Here is an 18,696-nt window from a genome sequence, read left to right on the forward strand (position 1 = left end):
TCTCATCTAATTTTTAAGGGGTATCTTTTGGCTATATGAGTTGGGCTACAACTGAAAAATGAAGGTTTTATAGCTCTGAAAGCTTTGATTCCTGTTCATAAATATGGCAGCAACAACATTTAACATTTTCAATCACTCATTTTCTTGGGAGCTAGGGAAGTGTTTATATATATATGTTATTCTTAACCACTGTTGGTTCATTCAAGATTTTTCACTATATGTATTATTCTCCTGGGATAAGTAGCTGGATAAGTGGCCACAAGGCTTCTGAATTATCACCCCCCATGCACAATACATTTTGTTTAAGTTATAACCACATAATTTAAACTGCTTACTTAAATTATAAAATATTCCCAACCCCAAACACAGTACGTATGCATTAAGTAGCATTAATGCAGGACTGGCTTATGCATTCCGAGTTTTTGTGGTTTCCCAATTAATCCTCCAGTATCACATTATCATCATTTTAAGGTGTTACAAATATGATATCCAAATTAGAGATCAAATTCCGTATATTATAAACTTCTTCCTTGAGGGCTTACCAATCAAATACAGACTCAGCAAAGATGGAGATGTACTAAAATGCTTGTTCTTCATATTCAGCCCCTGGTTTCATAGTAGTAAAGAGTGACTCTAAGAAAGGCAGGTTATGAATAGCCCTTAGATGAACACTTCACAAGGTTATTCCTGAAGAGCAGGAAACCTCTAGAAGCAATCTTTAATTACCAGAAGTTCTCAAGTGGTAAATTTTCAATAATTTCACTAACATCAGCTTGTACAACTGAGATTTACTCAATTCATTACTGGCTTACATACGATACCAATTTCACGTGCAAACTAACCCCCAGTGCAAAGCTTAAGTCAATGGAAACTGTAAAGTTTCATTTACTTTTGCACTGGAAATGCGATGCTGTGACACAGAGCCATACAAGTAAGCCTTCTTCACCTCAAGATTGGAGAATATTACTGAAACTTTCATCAAACAGAATAATGATTTCCATCTGTAACCTAATTCGTATAGTGCCTCTCCCAGTTCCTGGTAACTTGCTTTCAAGACACCGAATACTGTAAATGTTTGGATTTTTTGGCTGCCCAAACTTTAAAAGGAAGAGAAAAGAGCTTGAGTTACCATGTCAGCCCAAAACAGGAGAGGTTAGAGTTTTCAAAAGACATATAACACATCACTGAAATGAAATAGAATACAGCTGTGTGCTAGAAAAATATACATGTATTTACTGAGTAAAAACTCACACAACAAATCAAGCTACACCCAGAGCAGACATAATCTCAAAATGCCTCCAGTCATACTCCAGCACGTATGTACCGCACAGGTGAAAAAGGAACATGATATGATCCTTCTTCCAGAACCACCACCCATTTCTGCAGTGAGACTTCTTGTGCACAGAGTTATTCAGCTCAAAATTTAAAGTAGTAAGATGGTTTCACTTTATCCAAACACCAAGATGCTTCATCTAGACACTCCTTCCTTGCAGCAAAAAATACTAAGTAACAAGTACTAGCCTCATCTGACAATCTTTAATCGAACTTGGCATTGGTTTAAAGATTGATTAGGTATGTAGAACATCAAAGAGTAAACCTCAGGGAATAAAAATGAACAATGGCATTATTTTCTTACAGTGGGTTTAAGAATAGGTTGCATTTACAGATTTATTTATGACTCATATAAATACTCATCCAAACATAATGTTTTGTGTCCATTAATTAACAAAAATATGGAGTGTATAACAAAGTTGAGATAAAAACATAGGCAAAATTTTAAGCCTAAAATATTCCATTAAGCTAATTTCCAGACATGTGATTTTACTCCTAATTTCTTCCTCAAATACACACATAATTTACGAAAAGCCTAATGTTTCCCTATTTCAATGTTTTCAGACTATTTGAAGAAAAATATCCTTGCAGAATTAAAAATGATAATGATAATTTAGAGGAAATTAATTTTTTCTCCCTTAGAAAAAGAAGGTTCAGCCCAACAGCCTTCTGTGTTCAGAATCATACAGGCTCCTGTAGCTCACTGGAGTGTTAAGAACAGCAGCTTCAAACAGTCTGGCACAAATACACAGTATTTTTAATATGGCATGGTTTAAGGAGGGAAAACAACTTTGCAGAAGTGCTGGCATCTGAGAAAAATGCTATATTTTTCCAGTGATATCTGAGTTTACAAGTTGTCATAATACAGTTCCTATCAGAAAATTGTCTTTTTGAAGGTTTGCCTGCCAAGTTCCCACAAATTGGTTTGAACTGGTCATTTCCAGAAAGCCACTATAGACTTTGCCCCTGCAGAGTCTCAAACACAGTTTTTTAATTCAGTAGGCATACAGAGAAAAAGGAAATATAGTGTGAAAAGCTTTTTTTTTTTAGACCTCTTGCTCTTTTTCCTTTTATTATGTATTAATATTATCATTAAATATCAATCACTCAAGTTAACCTGTACATTGAAGGAGGTTAACCTGTATTTGAAATGTCAGTCAACAAATTGCATGGCTAACACCACAAAAATGCAACTCCTTACAAAGCTTCCTCCTTTCTTTGCTCTTAGGTCATGCATTTCTACAAACCCCAAACCCCGCCATGGCTACCAGACTTGTATGAAGGGAATTCACACCTTTCACCTTCATGATAAAAACAGCATTAGCATGAGAAATGGGATCAGCAGCCCCAACCTCTGCCAGCAGAAGCTTAGCACAGAAATGGACCATGAATCCAATCTCTGCTACTGGTTGTGTATAATCCCTACTAAATGTATTCACCTCCTTTCCTATCTGCACCAGGACTAAAGATGACTCCTGTGGGAAACTCAGCAGCTGAAGGACCAGGTGCTCACTGCTTGGATAATTGTTTTGTAGCTGTCACAACTGGCTGTTAACACTTCTCCTGGCCTTCCAGCTCTGTGTACAGTTGACTGCACTGTTTTATTCCCTTAGATGTATTCTTTTCCTTTTTTTTTTTTTTTTATTCTGGGTCTACAGTTCTCCATGATGGGGAACACCAGTTCTTGGAGGGCTGTATGTATGATGCTCTTTTAAGATTCAGAAAGCCTTCCCTGATGGCTGCATGATATTTGAAGATTCTATGAAAATACACATAAGAGAAAAACCAGCATGCATCTGTTTTTTTTTACATTCAGTTTACCTTAAGGTCAGAAAAATTTTGCAGGAGATTCTTTTATGGAGACTCTTTTCATCAACTCACACGCCTAAACAGGGGACCTTAAACATTTGGCCCAATAATTTCCAACTTTATTCTCTGTGCAATCAGTAGCACTGTTAATACCAAGTCAATCACTTGTGTATCTAATATTGTACTCAGGGTTAATTTTTTGTCAGGTAGCAAACTAAAATGTCATGGTAGTTATTAGCCAGCTCCAAAAGTCAGTTATAGACACAAAGAAAAAAAAGAGGGGGGGGGGGGGAAGGAAAAAAAAAAGAAAAATATCAAATACAAATAGAATATTTAGAAAGCTAATGATTCTGAACAAAATTAATACCAGCCAACCCACAAAACACAGAATACTTGCTTTGATTTTTTTCTAGCACTTTCCACACAGACTTGCATGAATAGGTCAAACTGACAGCTGCAAACTTGTAAGCAGAAAGGAGGTCATCAACTTCTGTTAGATCCTCTTGTAATCAACAGGTTGGTTTTCTTTGTTTTTTTTGAACATGAAGAAATATTGGCTCAATTTGCTTTTCAATGTAACTCAAGCTTCCTTCAGTTTGGTAGCATAAAAAGGTTTAGCAAATTCAACACTCAGGCAGTGATGGTTTCTGCAATGCCTCAACATAATGTCATTAAGTGCTCAACAATGACTTTAAATAAGTAGCTTTTGGAAGTTATACGTCTTTGAAGTTTCATTAATTAGTCATATCATCGGGAATGTATGGCTAAAGTAAATTACAGTGTTTAAAATATCTACTCTTTCAATGTGAAAAATGAAAGGATCCAGCTACCTTGTCTTTATACTAATGAAGATATTATTAATTGGTTTAGCAAAAACATAGATCTAACCATAATGTGCAACAGTTATTAAAGATAATTAACTACAGATCATTGGTTTGAAACATCTAGTCCAAAATGATTTCTGAAGGGCACATTATTCTATGAGATAAAATAATTAAATTTCTAACAGCTGCATAAGACAACTGTGGCATAGCTAGTGTTTTAATTTCTTTTGTTCTATCCTCATGGTACTCCTCTGTTTTAGATTTTGAAAATGCTACGAGTGTTTCACTGTGAACAGTCTGTACAGCATGTTAGACTGAAATATTTCATGTCTGAGAAAAAATGATGATTGAAAGAAAAGGATTAAAAATGACAGCACAGCTAATAATACACACACGCACGTGTGCACGTACACACACACATAAAGTCAGCTACTTCTCTTCGAAGGAGAAAAGGAGATGATAAGAATCAAACAAAGCAGAGGGTTAAATATGTTTCTGTTCTAACATTAGCTACACAAGTCCTGCTCAAACTAAAACAGCACATTTGCAAATTAAAGAAAACCTCGAAAATCAAGCAATGCCAAATACTTGTAGGTTAATTAATAATGGAATCATACACAGACACATAAAATTAAACAAGTACAGTAAAAAAAAAAAAAAGGGAAAAAAAAGCAACGGAGGAGCTGGAACAGAAATCTGTTTATTAAAACCCATATGTTCCAGGTCCAGAATTTCTGAGCTTGCGTCTGTTCTGGTACCATTTCTAAAAATGTTTGTGGTCAGTATCTATTATACATGTCAGTAGTGGGTTCATCATCAATCTCTTGATCTCTTTTTTTGATAACAGTAACCTACAAATGCTTTCAATAGCCTGGATCTGCATTAATTAGAGCGTTGTTTGCTTACAGCATTAGATTTCTCTCCATGTTTTGTAAGAAAATTTGTGTCCCAAAATATTCCTCATTTGCAGCAAATTTAGCTGCTTCAGCAGAGAGTGAGATTTAGACAGGAAAGGCAGGGAGGCAGGAAATAACACAGTTCAGTCAAGATTAGGTGTGTTGCTAGCTAATGTTGATTTAGCAAAAGAAAGACTGAAAAAAAGACATTACCCAGTGCCCCAGAATTCATACAGTACGAACATCAACAATCTTTGTATGATGTTTTTTTGATATTCCATATTTTACTTTTATTGGAAGAATTTTATATATTGGGATCAACTCCTTCCTCTGTGGCTTGAGAAGAGGAAGAAGTTATCAGGACCACTCAGGCTTTAAAAATATTTTTTTAATAAGTCTCTATAACAGTGGCATCATTTACCTCAGCTCCTATACATTAACCCTAATCGGGGATAGGAGCTGCAATACATCTGTAAATACAATTTGGGTTACCAGTGGTATTAAAGAAAAATCAGACAATGGCATTTTAACGTAGAGATATTTGGAGAATCATTTTGGGTGATCCTTGCCATGAGGAATGATCCTATCCTGCAAGTACTTAAGGAGATATGAAACACATGCATTACTTTTGATAGTTTTGGGGTCTTCTATGGGGGACTGTCCACACAGTAGAAATAAGAAACAACTGAATGGTTTCTGGGGCCAGCTCCCTCCCGCCTTGTCAGCACTGGGCTTATACGAACACTGCAAACTGCTCCCAAATAAGGGGCATTTTGTGCTCATTTGTGCTGGTGTAAAGGAAAGAAGGGGAAAATGGGGGAGGAGGTCCCCTCCCACATGATGGTTAGGCCAGAGAAAGCGCAAGTGTGGAGCACCGAGATGCAGGTGCCCAAAACCCTCAAGTGTGGGAAGTGCACACAGGGACCTGCCTGTGCTGCCCGTTGTTGCAGATCTCCTGCTTCCACCCCAGAAATACATTTCCCCTGAATATCTTGTGTGTTGGTTTTTTTCTTTTTTTTTTTTTTAATTAAAGATTCCCAGACTAACACATTTCCCGGTGATCTTAGTTAAAAAGCCTACAGAGGATTTTAGAAGAAAATGTTACTGCAAAAAGGAAGACTTTTCTTGGCAGGGTCCCCTCTCGCTCTCATAACGGCGCTGCGGTGTGAGGCATGCTTCGCAATCTTAGCTGACCTATTTGTTGATGTATTTCAGGTAGCCAGATGTCCTGGTACTTTAGGAATTCAGAAGAAAATGATATTCAACTGTTTGTCCTGGTTTCGGAGCAATCAGCCAGCTGGCTATCCACTGCTCGCTTCCAGTCCTCCCTCCCCCACCAAAAGCCTCCAGGTCAATTGCTGACCCACAGCACATCCCTCCCTACCTTCGAAGATGAACCTGGGGTCCAGCTACATCTGTGCTGAGGCCTCTTGTTGTGTGGCTGGCACACAATGAATGTGAGGCTCTCCAAATGTCAGAGCATGCCAGCTGATGCACATTGAGATTTAGAGCATCACAGATTTCATTGCACAAACAAACGCTCAAGAACTTGACAGGGGAGTTACCGTCTTTGCAAGGGAAGGAAAACTTGCCAAGGGTGATTTAGCTACAGGTTAGGAGACCACTGACAAAAGGAGTAATGAGGAAGGCTGACCAGGCACTGGGTGTATAGGAGGAAACAAACATAAGTAAGCAGCCTGCAACCAGGTAGATCTCCTTTCTCACCTTCCAAAGGCTGCAGCTTTCTGGAATTGCTGATCCCAGAGGAAAAAGGGCCCCAGTCCTACTTTCAGCTGCCAAAATGTTCTTCTACCAATGTGAGTTCACCCAGCTAATTTTTTTCACTATGCCTTGCAAGCATAGACATCTCATCTGCACCTAAGCATTATGGCAAAATTCAATCAAAAAGTCTTCCTTGAAAATTATTTTCTTTATCAGGGAAACCACTTGCTTAGGTTAAATGACTCATATCCCAAAAAGAACCACCAGCCCAACACATCCCAATAAAATTCATGCTGTTCTCTGCTCACTGCTATGCCCTCTAGCCTTTGCATCACTGTCCTTCAGACCACCTACCTGCACATCCCTCTGTCTCATATACATGGTTTGGCTGTTGGTATCTGCAATCCCAGGGCAGCAGCATTGCTCCAGAACCTTTGCTTGCCGGGGCAGTGTCTCTCAGTGCCGGTGGTGGTGGGGTGAGCAAATGGGGAGCACAACTTTGACTTTCTTGGAGGCTAATGGTCCCCCAGCACCCAATTCTTGTAAGCAGAGCACAGGGTATGGCTGAGCTGTGTGTTTCCCTTTTTAACATGAAGCTCATCCTGCTCCAAGGTACCTCAGCAGACCAGAGGGAAGCAGTAGTGAGGATGGGAGAATGTCTGGTGAAATGATCTAGGCTTCAAGTGGGGCTTAACCCCTCTTGTCTCTCCACTGCTTTCTCTGCCAGAGGGTCAATTTAAGGAAAATATGGTCTGGCAAGAGCAAAGCCCTGTTTTCTGCAAAGGAAAGGAACAGCTGCGGAATACCTGGAACAGCAAATGTCAACGGGGCTCCATTAGCGTTCATTCAGCTAAAGGGCTGAATTTCCCTTCCCCCCAGTTGTATAACTCTAATTTCACTGACTACAGTGATTCCACTAGTCTAATTAGGCCCCCAGATAATAGTCAAAGTACTTATTATGTTATCTTTTCACTGATTTTATATTATACACATTTGTCTGTTAAATACAATGATTCGATTTCCCAGATTTACAAACTTCGGTTGGCAACCCACGTAAAAGTCACAAGCTACCTGCCACTGGTCTGGTATGTTCTCTATTTACAGCAAGCCCAAATGTTTGCTTTATGCTGTCAACGAAGAGAAACTGTTTGGGGGGGAAAAAAAAAAAAGAAATAATAAAAATAATTGAACATCAGCCACTGAACCAGCAGGAACGCAAAATATTTCCATGAAAGGGAATCCAACAGGACCAGCGATCTGTAGGATAACTATTCTCAGTGTGAGGAGGAAAAGTGAGCCAAGTGCAGAAGCCAGGCTTGTTTCCTCTCTCCCCATAAGTGTGTCCTATCCCAGTGCTTTCTGAAAGCAGAGTACACGAAGTTCCTAGGCATGGCCATACTATTTCACCCCCTACTGGGAAGCTATTTATTTTAACAGCAGCAGAATCTTTTCATTGTGTTCTTGGCCTAAACAGTTGGCTGTGCATGCGAGAGAGGTACAGCTGCTCTTTTACTGGGAACTGTGGGAGCAAGAGAGGAGGTGTCAGGAAGGAGCAATGTGCCCCGGCGCTCTACACTCCTCCCCTTGCCTCCAACAACCAGATATAAACAAAGTTACTAAAACAAAGGAACAGCATCAAGTTCCTAGTTTGAAAATAGCCCTACACTCATTCAGGAAAAATTCCCTTTCTAGTTAGTATCCATGATCGGATCACTGATGGATGGCACTGCTTTGCTGTGGGGGTTCTCCTTCTCCAAGGTGGCCAAGCATCTCCCTCCAACCTGAAGCCCCACGGCTTTCTCAGATTTGGTGCCTAGACCCTCTTTCCAAAACAGTTCCTGATGTCACTGTTTTCTGTGCTGTTGCTGGAGGATTATCCAGGAATATACTTGTGTTACAGGGAGTCTCAGCTGTGGCAATTTGAGAATAAGTTACTGCTAGGAAATGAAAAACCAACAAAACAAAAAGTAGCAGTAGTCATCTCCATGGGAGAAACACCTTCTCTCTCCTTGGCCTCAGTGCTGCTTTGCCTGCCAGCAGACCTGCAGGTACCATTAAACCTTTCTGATTAAAGCAAGGATACCACTGTCCCATTGCCCAGAATTTAGATTTAGATTGTGATTTTTATGCTGGTTAGGACTGAAGAAAAACACGCGTTGGCTCACTGATATTCCAAAGATTTTATTCTTCCCCTTGTGTTTAAAACAGGTTAGGATGATAAGATCTCATTTCCACATATCTCTCTGTCAGTGGCTTATTATTGGGTGAAATATTACAAATGTTTGTCATTTATCCACAGAACCACAGTGACACGCCTGTTTCCAAACCTGCATGTTACACCTCTTATTGGATGCTGTTCCTAGTGCAGGTGGGTTTAGTTCCCAGAAATAAACAGGGCTTGGAGAGCCCAGGTGCAAGTGATGGCTGCTTCTCATGATATCCCCTGGCATGAGTGGATGCCCAAGCCCATCCCTGTTCCTTTTGAGCACCATCCCTACTGCTAGAAAGCAAACCCAGAGAGAGGACTCAGGCAAGGATTTCCCCCCGGTCATAGGGGAGGAGAAAGAGATGTTTGCATATTTGCTGCACAATCTCAGGCTGCCACAAAAGATGTTACTTAAAAGCTGAAAGATATTATTTATTTTAAATTGAAAGCAAACAAAGCAAACATTACTTAACTGTGTCTATTTTCCTTGTATCCCCTTAGACTTGCCGAGGGACCCTGTAACTACGGCAGGCATTTTATCTTTCCTTCTTCTAAATAGCAAGTTAAAAATTAACTGCTTCATCTTCACATTGCTCACTCCTTAAGTAGTTTAAACTTACTTTTAACTGTTACATGCCAACAAAACAGGTTGCTTAATTGATTTGACCTTTCACAGTATTTTTTAATTTTCAATCTTAGTTTCATTGTTCCATCTGGCACTTTAAAACGGCATCTGGTTAACTGTACTTAACCAGCTGATCACTGTACAGTTATTTTTAAATGTAATGTATGCTTAAACAGATGTTATTTTTATAGATGTAGATCTAAACTGCACTTGTATACGTGCTATGTCTGCATAAGCTCTTTCTGCAATTCAAATGTTGACACCAAAAATTACAAGCCAGAATGCTTATGAACTTCACTATTATGTTACTGCACTTTTTTGCAGCTTGTTAGGTAAACATCAATTCAGTTCTTTTTTCTCTGTTCATTGCACATAAATAAAACATTAGCGTTTAGTTTATAAAGTGATGAACATTTTGCTGTGTTGGATTTAGCTTTATAAATACAACTGCTGTCAGCAAGAAAAAAGGATTTATTGAATAAATAATAAGAAAGCTAGAGGAAAATGAAAGTATATATATTATGCAAAACACGGTGTCTGTCCACAGGTCACATAAGGGTCTTCTGACACATAGACATCCCATGTGAGAATGTTTAATAACAGTGCATTTTTGCAAGATATAGTTAGTCTCCTGGAGCAAGAGCAGATTGGTAAAATGCAGTACAACACTGATAACTGTAATTGTTAGCAGTAACTGAGGACTCCATTTTTAACACTGTATATTGGAAAGCTCTAGTTCAAAGGTCCTTTGAAGCCAAGAGTTTTACAGAAGGGATAAAAATGGAGGGTAAGGTATGACTAGTCTAATAGAACTAGCACTGGCAATCTATTAAATAAACACATTTGTATAATAATTACTAAATTCTACAGAATATTGCCTGGTTTTACAGTTTCATGTAAATTCATCTCTATTCACTAAGAGTAAGACCTCATTGTTACAAATACCCTACTGACATTAGTGTTAATCACCAAGGTTTGGACAGAGGCTAGCTGAGAATACGTGGTTTTTTTCATTCATTTAACGCTTATAATTTGTTTAGGAGATTACATTTTTTGAATCCGTGTACTCATTAGATAGGTCTGTGGAACACAAAACCTAATATATAAGCACCCAGTCTTGAAAAACCAGCTTGATTTTGAGAAGAGCAAATAGAAAGTTTTCCAGTCAGGACACTGTTTTGTTTTTCTGGTGGAATAATGAGTTCTACAAAATCTAATATATTTTCTTTAAAAGAACTTAAAATGCAATATCAAAAATAATTTGTCCAATATACAAGTGCGTATGTTACTTTGCACAAAGGAAGTGGTCGCAGCACTGAATATTTCACAGAGAACTTTTTTCTCAAGGTTAAAAATTGCTGTTATACATAATACCTCAGTAATTGATAGACATTTTCTCTCTCCAGAGCCCATTTTCTGTGAAAAACACCACATAACATCTGTTCATAAACAGTCCTTCTGTGAGAACACTGACACAGGTCTTGAGCTTCTACTGGCTCAATTCCCCTGCCATACACAGATGGCACGAGGTATTTATACAGCTGAATTCTTTGTAATACAAGCTCAACTATATCTTCAGGTAAGACTATGGGCAAACATGTGCTTATACTATTTCGCTGACTTACCTCAAGTCATTTAAACAGTTCCCTCTGACACAAAGACAAATTGTATCGTACCGTTATGCAAGTGTTTTGTCTCAAAATCACCTTCAGCAATCAGCACAGAGCTCTGCAGAGATAAGGACATTTTGGGACGTACAAAACCCGCCAAGTTTCATGTTAATGAGCTAAGAGTTATATTAAGATTCAAGACTCAGGGCTGTTCTTGATTTTGATGTATGTGATTTCCTTGTATGGAAAATATTTGTTTTGATGGTATAATATCTTGGTTTTTGCATACAAAATGTTAAATAAAGAGACAAACCCTGATATTCAACTTTCACATACACAGTACAGAGCTCATAGGTTAACCACAGTTTTCTATATGCTATGCTGGCTATTCCCTCTAAGCAATTCTGAGTGAATAACACTTTATAATGCATTCAGAATTTGCTTTCCTATTTATCTCCATGAAATTGTGGAAGGCTTCAGTTGACTTCTGAAGAAATCTAGGTACCATGACACCATCTGCCAGACGACATCCTAGTCCTACGCACACATATGCCCATGCTTTGGCTGTGGTCTGTATACACTTAAGGATTAAAGCACATATGTGGAGATTTGCAAGGTGAGAGCCTTGAAAACTAGAAGCTGCAAAACCAAGGACAGACTGTTGGTGTTTTGAAGTGTGTGGGGGGAAAAGTAAACTTTGCCCAAATTTCAAATCTACTTAAATGAATCTCTTCAATTTTTCTTTCCATACCTCCACTCCTAGCAAGTTACTGAAGTCCCTGTTGGTGATTGAGGAGAATATCATCCACGTAAAGGCACGGAGGGAAAAAAACTATCGGAATTCTTAACAAAAGAACCTTTTAATGAGGATACATACTGATAAAACTTTGAAAAAAGAGATATATTTTAGGTCATCCTTTCAAGCAGAAGTAGTATATACCTGCAGGGGGCTGGCGACCAGCAGCTTAAACTATACATGGATTCTTATTTTACCAATTGAACATTTAAGAAAAAGGTTTTCCTGGCAACTGCTTATCCAGCAAAATAAATCACAGTACATTCCCTGTTCAGGGAAAGTATGGGATGTGTTTCAAGTAAGCGATGTCTATGTGCTGGTTACTTAAACCCATGAAGGTAGGCTACGTCATGCACAAGAAGGGTAAAGCAATGGTTCTAGTGAAGAGCAGCAAAGCTCCTGTGTGTGAAATGGGACAGGCAGAACACAACCCTGTTATTCCCAGAGCTCCATTGGCAGTTACATCTCCCTTGGTATTTTATTAAATACTGAAGAGGAGGCTGTGCTTGTCTATTGGTGACTAGAGAGATAGAGAGGTTTAACAGGGAAAGAGGCCCCCTTAGTAGGGGACAAAAAATGGTTAAAAATTACTGTTTTAACTGCCACTCTTAAAAAAGAAATCTGGTTCTGTTTTCAGCTGCACCACAGATTCCCCACATGTCACCAAATGACACTGCATGTCTTTGGTTGCTGTCTGTAAACGGGAATATTACTAATGCTTCCTGATCTCAGGAAGCTGTGAAAGAAGCCTGTTTGGGTTTGTGAAGTGCTTAAACATTACAGCCATCAAAAAGTGAATAAATAACATGTCCTCACTAAATGTCTTTGTAATACCCTTTTTAAATTTTTCTCAAGTAGTTTCTCAATTATACTTGCTTTTTTTAAGCTGACAAGAAAAATACAGTTAAATACAGGTAAGTTTAAAGAGAGATTATGTGGAAATGAACGCTACTTGGCTTTTTTTATACTTTCTTATATAAGAATTAACCCAGAATGTTACAAGATGCATCATTCAATTTAAATATCATGCTTGCTTATGGCCTGTAATATGATCCGATGTATTGCAAGCAATGTCTTGACACAGTATATGTGATGAATACAACTCAGTGTATCAAACACCAACTGTACTAAACCCACAGTAATGCTTCCTTTTTGTAAGTTCTTTATGCTCCAGTAGTTTCCATTTTTCTAAGTATGAACCAAACCAGCTCAGAATATGTTCCACCAAGCACTTCTTCTTTTGCAAGAATCAGTCACCTAATATTCATCAATTAAGACTTGTAAAACAAATAATGCAAAGAATAATTTTATGATGTTGATATTAAGAAAACAATTCTCCAAATATAATTGGACCTGCTTCTCTTAGCACTGAATAGTTTTAATTTTTCCTTCCCTCTAAGTTCTCCTCCCTGCTACCAAACATTATTTTACTCAAATGGTCTTTCAAGTGTACTTAATTCACATTATAATGATCATGTCTTTAGCATTTTTCTTTTGAAGTTCTTTTTAATTACAAAATAATACCCTGTTTGAAGAACACAGCTTTGATATCTCCCTTTGCATTTAGTAATTATAAACTTGTTCTCATTATCAATATATTTTGCATGTTGTTAGTTTGTTGTGTTTTCCTGTATATTTTTTTTTGTTTGTTTTTAAATACAGAAAACATAGTTTGGGTGACAAGAGGTTTGGATTGCGCATAGGGGAAGTAGAAGTCCATTTCAGAGCCCTGATGTCCACAGCCAGAATTCAGTAGTCCATGACAGTCATCAGGATAAGAAGCCTGGATCAGATATGTGAGAAACAGACCAGCAGCTGGGATGAGAAAACTCTGGTAGTCAAGAAAGCTGACCTGTTCCATCAGTCCCACTGCATCGGTCTATTGACTGGACTGCATTATAACTAGTAGAGTGAAAACTAGTGAGAGACGTATCCAAAGCTAAACCAAAAACTAACAAGAAACGTATCCAAAGCTAAACCAAAAACTAACAAGAAAGACTTGATTTACATCCCCCTCTCAACAGCATCTGAAAATGGATTGGCAATCTCTAAGCTTCATATGTCCAAAACTGAGAGATTTAAGTTATTCACATTTGCTAGCATCTTTGGGACTTCTGAAAAAAGATGTTTCGCAAATGAAAGCTTTTAGACATCCAACAACATGCAACAAAACCATACGTTTTTAGGCAATGCAAATTAACAGAACTGCCACACTCGTATTGAAATCTGCTGAATAATTTTACTGAGAAGTTATCTGCTGATATCTTCTGATAAATTTACTGCAGATAACAAGATGCCAGCTCCTGCCCTGTTAGACCTCAGCATTACAGCCAGTAATGCTGATGATGCTCTGCAAGTTCTCCTTGATATACATTGGAACAAACACAGAAGGGTTAAAAGAGTAAGGTCTTAGGGAGGTCTGGGCAAAACTTATTTTAGTTTGGATTTAGACCAGAATTTGCCATTTGAATAACCCTAACATATACATGACAGAGTATAATGTATGTCCTTTTTCTGAGCTGGTTTACATAACTGCCTCTGTAGACTACGGTCCAACAGCAGTGCCTTTCGGGAATTTCACTGTGGTCAGTAAGATCTTTGTTTTAATAAAACTGCATAACAAAATATAGTTTTTACTGGCTGTAAAATATTAAGTGGGAAATACAGTGTAGGGAAATAAGCTGCATATATTGAAAAGGGGTGGCATTTTTTTTAATAAAACTTCCGTAAATCACAAGGCACTGGAGGAGTTTGATTCTTTCTTCTTTATGTATGCACACATTCTCTGATGCAGAGAAGAAATGTTAAGTTTAATTAGTGCTGTGGACCCTGCAGGAATGTCTTGTACATAAGAAAGAAAATCACTTAAATATGTGAGCTAGAAAGATTTCGTGCGTATATAGTTAGTCATATAGTTAAGCGTTTGCAAGATCACCCCGGAGATTGAAGCCACTCCAGGACAAGGACCTCATCTTCATACTGGCATCTAATGCACCTAGCACACTGTTAGTGCTATAATAAATAATAATAATATGTTAGCATTAGCTGAGCATCTCTCGCATGATCAATTTCCTGCTGTTGCAGGAGGGTGAATGTTGGTGGACTTTGATCCTTCTGAGATTTTATGTTTCTATCATAAGAGAATCATAGCACATAAGCACATCTTTTACTAATGCAGTAAGTAAGGTGGCAGTATATATTGCACTGACATTAAATGAATATTAAAAGGGATTGGAACCATTTCCACATCATGAGGGGAAAAAACCTCCAAGAATTAGATATACAGCAGCTATTCAACAAAGATACCACTTTTAACCTTCTTCATAGATTAAAAAAGTCGAATCCAGTAGAAAGAAAATCTAGTATTAAAGGTATACGCTGAAGCATCTTGAAATACAATTGTTGTTGCTGTTTCGCCTACTGCCACATCTCCCTCTTTGCCTGTTATACATAAACACCCCTGCCAACCCCCCTATTGCTTTTCTGTTCTCCACTCTCCCATCTCATTGTAATATGTCAATAATGTATTACAGTACAAATGCTAAATGCACAAGGACTTAGTCTGAAGAAAAAAGTGAAATACAGCACTTCTGTGTATAAATTATAAAGGCAGATATTTCAAAGAGGGATATACATAGCAAAACATCTTATTTGTTGCAGGGTGTCAGTTTTGTGTACACTGCATACTTGTAATTTACGTTTTAGTTTCTTATTTCTCTACACAGCCATATATTAAATTAGAGATTTCAAACCAGACTGAACAGTCCTCTTTTTACCCCTATTTTGTTGCATCTTGCCAATTCAATGTTTTATTATGTTTTCTGTCATAATATTGCTCTTGTCCTTAGAAAACATGTATTTATTCCCACTTGGAATATAGTGTAACTACTGTAAAGCACTGCTCAAAAGATGACTACAAATTCTGTCTGAGAATAGAAAACTTGAACTCTTCTATTATCCAAATATTTTTCAAAGATTTCGCTTTTGTATGCATGTCTATTGCTGACACACATAATGAGATCATGGGAAAAGCCACATGGCTGACCTGATCTTTTGGGTATAGAAGTATAAAACTGTGAGATCTAATAAACCCAGTGCATGACCCCGTGCAGTTTTTGGACTTAAAGAACTAAATGCTATTGTGAGAGGAATGCAAGCCTACATACTTTTTCCTGTAGCATGGCAGAGTTCAGATGTATTATATTTACAGTTGTCGATAAATGTAATGATAGAGCATGAAGCATATAGACATCTCCAGTCTCCAGCCTCACCAAGAGAATATCCTGACACCTTCTTGTCACACGCAAGCAAGGCAGATATTATTTTTATGCACCAAACAGTAGGCAGGATGCAGCAACAGACTGACTCTGTGCTACCACAGCGTGTCTGAGAGGCTGTCAGCACATACTTTGCCTACTTGATGTAGCTCTTTCAAATAATTTAAAAACACTTTGGGCTTCAATTTTCCACCTAGCTCTTGATGTGCCTGGCTAGTAAACAGGGAGACAAAGTTTGGTGCACTATTTGAAAAATAGCTTATATGCAGAAATGCTCCTCTAGAAGATAGAGTTACATATCTCAGCTGCTGAGCTCTGCATACAGGACTGGTTATTAAATTTAAGGGAAAATTTAAGATCTCCTAGAGATTATGGAACTACCCTTAATAAACCCCCACGGATCCCATCAACACTGGAATGGGCATGCCTAAATGAAAGGCATCACTGTATATAAGCTGGAAGCTATGGAAATCAGAACTTCAGCATATAAGTATATAGGACTAACTCTGTCCTCTGAGACTCAAGGATTATTTTGGTATTTAGGATTTAAGTGAGCACTTCAGAAGAGCACTAAGTTCTGAGGGCAATGCAGAAGTCTATTACTGCTTGAAAACTAGATTCTTTCAAGCATAGACAGAAAAATCCTTTTTCCCCAATAGTACATGTGATATTCACTTAGAAAGGATGCATTCTCATTAAAAGAATAAAATCAAGCATCAAAACTTGGTATAAATGGCAACAATCTAAGGCATGACTATTTCAGTAAGACTAAAAGGGATTTTTTTATTATGTTAATTCTTAAATATTTTTCTTTGCTTTTGTTAATCTTTTTTTTTTTTTTTTTTTAATATTCCATTAGTTTCCTGTTTAACTATAAAAAAGGGCGAGTTAATGGTGGGTAATACAAGCATGTTACAGTTAATCAAAGTATTTATTTCTTTTAAAGTCTTCCCCCTGTATACCTGGCTTCAACTAAATAAATGTTGGAGTGTGAGATAACAAAATCTAAATATCTGCCTAAAGTCTAAGTTATATATTCATTTTAAATCATGGAAAATTCTTCTCAGCCCTGCGTTAGCTACTAGCTATACTCAACATTCTAACATTGTTTATTCTTTACTAACTAATCATCCTTCATGGTCTTTCAAAAGTTCCTGGCATTTCACTAGTTTACACATTGATTGAATACTGTTCCCAGAACTACTCATGGCACTGTGCCAAATGCTGTGATAATCAGCTGGAAGATTTATTCCAGTTGAGGAGTGTTATAAACATAAGGATTCATAAGGCTCAGCATTGAAAATGAATACTGATGCTTTCCTTGAGATGGCTGAAAACTTTCCATGAACCTCCAATAAGACACAATGATAGTCTTTGCAATCTCCTTCTATATACAGGCTTTGATTTGAAAAATATATTCGTTTAACTTGATTTTCTTAATAACTATTAGAGGTTTTAACAAATTCAAATGTAATTTTACAGTAGCATCTGCAGAGCAAATTGTTCATGAAAAAAACCTTACGGAAATTCGTGGAGTAACTACTGTGCATAGGATCAGACACATTCGTTGCAACAGGATATATGATTATACTGGTAGATGGGTGGAGAAAGAATACAAAGGAAGCTCAAAAAAATTCAAAGGGAAGCAGCTGGCAGGTAAATGCACTGAGCCAGAAAGAAATAATAAGGAGAAAGGCAGTGAGTGGAAAACGGAAAGGATAGTAATTTCTTAAATAAAGGAGCAAGAAGCAGAGAGAAATGTAAGTTAGAGATAGGAACACGGAAAAAAACACAGGACAGCAAACATTTCCTCTTAGAAAGGGGGAAATGCAGTTTACTTACTGAACTAACTGTAACAGTAAACTAATATTAGAGAGACTGAAAAGACTACTGAAAGTCTATCAGCTTAATTAAGAACCAGTGAAACTATACAGCCTGGCTGAATGGCATGTCCAATGTCTAAAGGCTGAAAAGAACTCACATAGAAATTAAAAGTAGTAGTAAATGAATGAAGCAACTTCATTGCTTTGTATGGCTGCTGCAGCCAGTGAAGTGATATTGGCATCAGCTTAGGTCACTGCAAACATCAAAGCCAAGATATACAAAACTTGTAATTATGGGTGTCCAATATGATGTATCTGAGAGGCACGTTATGGTCTTGCAAATTTCTTCTCCAAATAAAAAGATGACAGTGCATGCAGTCGTGACAAACTACCCCTTGATGATCAATTCCTCAACAACATCTTCCGAACTCTTTTTAGACTCACACTCTTGAGCAATAAGGTATCCCCCTGCACCTTATAAAAACATCGCCTCTTGCACACATGTTCACAGTCACCATATACTGAACATTTAAGTAACAGTGCACTGGATTAAACCAAAATCAAACCAAACCAAACAAGTACTGAAGATGAATGACTAAAAACCAGTGTCTCTCCACTGGAGTTACCACAAATAGGCTAAAAAATTAAAAGGAGGGAAATCAAACACTTTTCTGTGTCAAGGAGTATTAAGCCTGTGTATCTGCTTTCTGCTGCATTGATGAAGACTACTTCTAGTTTGAAAGCCCTGTAGACACATATATGTGGCCAAAAACATG

Source organism: Strigops habroptila, chromosome 11, assembly GCF_004027225.2.
Source record: "Strigops habroptila isolate Jane chromosome 11, bStrHab1.2.pri, whole genome shotgun sequence".
NCBI lineage: Eukaryota > Metazoa > Chordata > Aves > Psittaciformes > Psittacidae > Strigops > Strigops habroptila.